Source organism: Felis catus, chromosome X, assembly GCF_018350175.1.
Source record: "Felis catus isolate Fca126 chromosome X, F.catus_Fca126_mat1.0, whole genome shotgun sequence".
NCBI classification, from domain to species: domain Eukaryota; kingdom Metazoa; phylum Chordata; class Mammalia; order Carnivora; family Felidae; genus Felis; species Felis catus.
The window spans coordinates 92114762-92119816 of record NC_058386.1 but is presented as its reverse complement, the minus strand read 5'-3'; the positions used below and the strand labels follow the sequence as shown (position 1 = coordinate 92119816).

Sequence of the window (5055 nt, the reverse complement as noted above, 5' to 3'; positions counted from 1 at the left end):
ACTTTGGAACTTTGTCATAGGAGGCATCTAGAGGAGTCAAATTCATAGAAACAGAAAGAAGAGTGGTTTCCAGGGGTTTGAGTGAGAAGAAAACCGGTTGTTCAATGGGTATAGAGTTTCAGTTTTGCAAGATGAAAACGTACTGGAGATTAGCTGCACAACAATGGTTAGGTTAGACATGGTTAAGATGGTAAATTTTATGTTATGCATTTTGACCACAATACAAATATTTGGGGGGCACCTGGGTGGCTCAGTCGGTCAAGTGCCTGACTCTTGATTTTGGCTCAGGTCATGATCTCACAGGGCTGACAGCACGAGGAGTCCGCTTAAGATTCTCCCTCTCCCTCTCCCCCTCCGCCAGTCGTGCGCATGCACAGGCACTCTCTCTTAAAAAACATTTAATGCATGAAATGAAAAAAATTGAAGTAGATGTAACAAAAATCAATTGCCCATATCTCTGTGGGTCTGTTTATATACTTTAGATTCTGTACCAATAATCTGTGTGTTTACCCTCTTACCAATACCGCCACGTCTTGATTACTGTAGCTTTACAATAAGTCTTGAAATCAGCTCATGTGAGTCCTCCAACTTTTTCTCCTTTTCAAAGTTGTTTTGTCTATTTGGCTTCCTTTTCATTTCTCCATGCATTTCTGAGCCAGCTTTTCTACATCTACAAATATCCCGCCATGATGTTATTGTGATTGAATTGAATCTATAGATCAATTTGGAGAGAACCGAAATGGAACATTATTGAATCTTCTATCACTGTTTACTGTTTTTCAGCAAACGGATAAGTATATTTTGTTAAATTTATACATAAGTATTTCATGCTGTATGTACCATTATAAATGGCATGGACTTTAAAACTTTGCCTTCCAACTGTTCATTGTCAGCATTGGGAAATACAATTATTTTTTGTATACTGACCTTGTATCATACATCACTAATCTCATTTATGGAGTTTTAGGAGCTATTTTTGTAGATTGCTTGGTGTTTTCTTCCTTTTCTTCCTTTTTCTTTTTTGAGTAGGCTTCACACCCGTCATGGAGTCCAACACAGGGCTTGAACTCACAACCCTGAGATCAAGACCTGCATTGAGATCAAGAGTTGGACACTTAACCCACTGAGCCACCCAGGCACCACCTTGGTATGTTCTATTTAGAAAATCATGACATGTACAAATAAAGACAGATTTATTTCTTATTTCCCGATTTGTATACATTTTATTTCTTTTTCCTGCCTCATTTCACTCAAGAGGACATCAAGTATGAAGTTAAATATGAGGTTAAAGTGGACATCATTCCTGATTCCCGATCTTAGGTAAAAAGTATTCAGTCTCTCACCATTCAGTACATTATTACCTGAAGAATTTTTTCTTGTTTTGTTTTTAGGTGTTTTTTTTTTAATAAATTCTCCTCATCAGGTTCAGTTCCCTTCTGACCCCTTGTTTGTGGATAATTCTTAACATCATGAAGTGATGTTGAATTTTGTCAAATTCTTCCTCATGTGTTTTTTGATATAATAGTATAGCTTTTCTTCTTTAATCTGTTGTTATGGTGAATTAAATTGATTGATTTTCAGTAATGAATCATCCTTATATTCCTGAGATAAACTTAATTTGGTTCTGATATATTATCATTTTCATTCATTATTGATCTTTATTTGATAATATTTTATTCAGGGCTTTGCATCCACATTTATTATGGATATGGGGCTCTTAATTTTCTTTAATGTTTTGTCTGATTATTTAATGTTTATTTATTTTGAGAGAGAGAGATAAAGAGCACGAGCAGGGAAGGGGCAAAGAGAGACGGAGAGAGAGAATCCCAAGCAGGCTCTGCACTGTCAGCACAGAGCCCAATGCAGGGCTCAATCCCACAAATGGTGAGATCATGACCTGAGCTCAATTCAAGATTTGGACACTCAACCAATTGAGCCACCCAGGCACCCCTGTCTGACTTTTATATTAGGGTGACATTGACCTTTTCTTTCTGTAAGAGATTGTATAGATTTAGTACCAGTCCTTTCTGAAATGATTGACAGGATCCTCCGGTGGAGCCATCTGGACCTGGAATCTTCTTTTTGGAAGTTATTTAACTATGAATTCAAATTCTTGAATAAATATAGGACTACCTAGTTACTTATTTCCTCTTGAGTGAGCTTCAGTAGTTTGTGTCTTTTAATAACTGGTTCAATTTAAGTTTCCAGAATTACAAGAATACAATTATCTTTACTATTCCCTTAATAGCCTTTTATGCCTGTATGCTCTGTAGTGATATCCCCTCTTTCATTCCTGATATTAGCAATCTGTGTCTTCATTCATTTTTTTTTTGTTAGTGTTGCTACAAATTAATCAATTTTACTGAAAATGTCAAAGATATAGCTTTTAGTTTCATTGATTTTCTCAGTTGTTTTTGTTTTGTTTCCTTCCTTCTGTTTTCTTTGAATTTCATTTACTCACCTTTACTAGTTTCTTAAGGTAGATGCTTAGATCCTCACTTTGAAACCCTTTTCTAAAAGATGATTTAGTGCCACACACTTCCCTTGAACAAGTACATTAGATGTATCTCACAAATGTTGCCACTTAAATTTAACTTAATTCAAAACATGTTCTAATTTTCCCTTGAGTCTTTCTCTCTAATTCACTGGTTATGTAGTAATGCTTTCCAAATATCTGAGGGTTTTCCAGGTATTTTACATCCCTTTTATTTCTATTTGGTTTAACATCATTACGTCAGCCAACGTACTTTGTATGACTTCGATATTCGTACAATTTTAAGGTATATTTGTGGCCCAGAGTATGTCTCGTGTGCACTTGATAAGAAGACGAATTCAAGTTGGTGATAATGTTGTTTAGGTTTTCTATATTCACCTTCATCTGGGATACCTGTACTGAAGTTACCATACACATCTATGGATTTGCCTGTTCCCTCTTTCAGTTCTATTACTTTCTATCAGCTCTACTTTGAGGACCTATTGTTAGCTGCATATACATTTATAATTGTTATGTCTTCTTGGTGAACTGATTCTTTCATAATTATCTAGTTCCTTCTTTATTCCTGGTAATATTTACTGCTCTGAAGTTTACCTTGTCTGATATCAATATAGCCGCATCACAGCATTCTTTCAATTATTACTGGCATCATATATCTTTTCCATCGTTTTACTTTTTCAAAAACAGGTTTATGTTTTAACAAAACAAACTAGTCTGGTAGTTCCAAGGCGTAAAAGCAACCAGTTTTGAAGTGATTCATGATAACAGCACACACATCGATCCTTCCTCGGGGGAACAGTCTCCTCCTCCCTGATGCCCTCCTTGGTCATGATGCAGATTCTGAGTGGGACCTGCTCCACGTTCTTCGTGTTCTTAAAACCAACCTGGTTGTCAGGCAGGCACTGGTTTGTAGCATGGCACTTGCCGAGTCGTGCACAGCTCTGTCCCCTTCTTCATCCGGTCCTCCAACAATGTTGTAAGCACAGTATGGAAAGAAGCACCTGGAATAGATGATTGTAGACAGCATTGCAGCAATCGCTCCCGTAGTCATGGTCTTATTCGTACATCTTTAGTCTTGCTGCAATCATTTTTGTCGGGGAGAGATGGTCTCCACAAAGACCGCCGCATCCGAGGACTGTTTGGGCTGTTAATTTGCAACACTTGGGGCTGTCTCAGGTGTGAACTGAAAACCCTTCCGTTAATCAAGTATCAGAGGCAACAACTGAAAACTCTTCTGAAGCAATTGCCAGTACGGTACCTCCACTGACAGCACAGGGCAAGAAGTGCAGCTGCAAAGGGCCCACGTGCTTTCAGGCTCCGCCACCGGGTCTAGGCCGGGTCCCCAGCACCTCTGCTGGGCTGGGGCTATTTCACGGCGAGAGGGCTTCATCATTTTACTTGTAACCTATATATATCTTTATATTTTATATTTAAAGTGCATTTCTTTTCTTTATTATTTTTTTAATGCTTATTTATTTTTGAGGGAGAGAGAGACAGTGTGAGAGGGGGAGGGGCAGAGAGAGAGAGAGGCAGACACAGAATCCGAAGCAGGCTCCAGGCTCTGAGTTGTCAGCACAGATCCCAACACGGGGCGCAAACCCATGAACCATGAGATCATGACCTGAGCCAAAGTCAGACTCTCAACCGACTGCGCTACCCAGGCACACCCCCCTTTAAAAAAAAAGAGAGAGGGGCGCCTGGGTGGCACAGTCGTTAAGCGTCCGGCTTCAGCCAGGTCACGATCTCGCGGTCCGTGAGTTCGAGCCCCGCGTCAGGCTCTGGGCTGATGGCTCAGAGCCTGGAGCCTGTTTCCGATTCTGTGTCTCCCTCTCTCTCTCTGCCCCTCCCCCGTTCATGCTCTGTCTCTCTCTGTCCCAAAAATAAATAAACGTTGAAAAAAATTAAAAAAAAAATTAATTAATTAATTAAAAAAATAAAAAAAAGAGAGAGAGAGAGAAATAGACTTTTTTTATCCATGTATTTGCCATCTTTGATGCTCCTCCTTCATTCTTGAAAATTCCAGTTTTTCCCTAATACACTTTTCCTTCATCCTAGTTTAGCATTTCTTATAGACCATGTCTGCTGTTGACAGTCTCTTAGTTTTCCTTTTTCTGAGAATGTCTTTATTTCACCTTTACTCATGAAGCATATCCACACTAGATGGAGAATATTTGGGGTTAATAGTCCTTTCTTTTCAGCACCTTAAAGATGTCCCACTGGCTTCTGGTCTCCACGGTTTCTGATGACAAATCCACAGATGTTTGAATCACGGGTCCCATACATGCAAACATATGATGTTTTCCTTGGCTGCTTTAAAGACTTTTAAAAATTTATCTTCGGTTTTCATCAATTTGATTCTGATATGGCCAGGCATGGTTTTCTCTGAGCTGTTCTCTTTGGGTTCACTAAGCTTCTTGAAATGATAGATTTTACATTTCACAAAATGTGCGAAGTTTTCAGCTAATATTCTTTAAAATATTTTTTTCTGCACCAATCTCGTCTCTCTTTTTGGCACTCCAATGATATGAATGTTAGGCTTTTTGATATTGTCTCACAAGCGC

The 5055-nt window shown here is 38.8% G+C and overlaps 1 pseudogene; it reads right to left on the bottom strand.

The window, feature by feature from the left end:
- Positions 1 to 2858: 2858 nt before the first annotated feature.
- LOC109496342 lies at positions 2859 to 4773 on the bottom strand (annotated as a pseudogene).
- Positions 4774 to 5055: the final 282 nt, after the last annotated feature.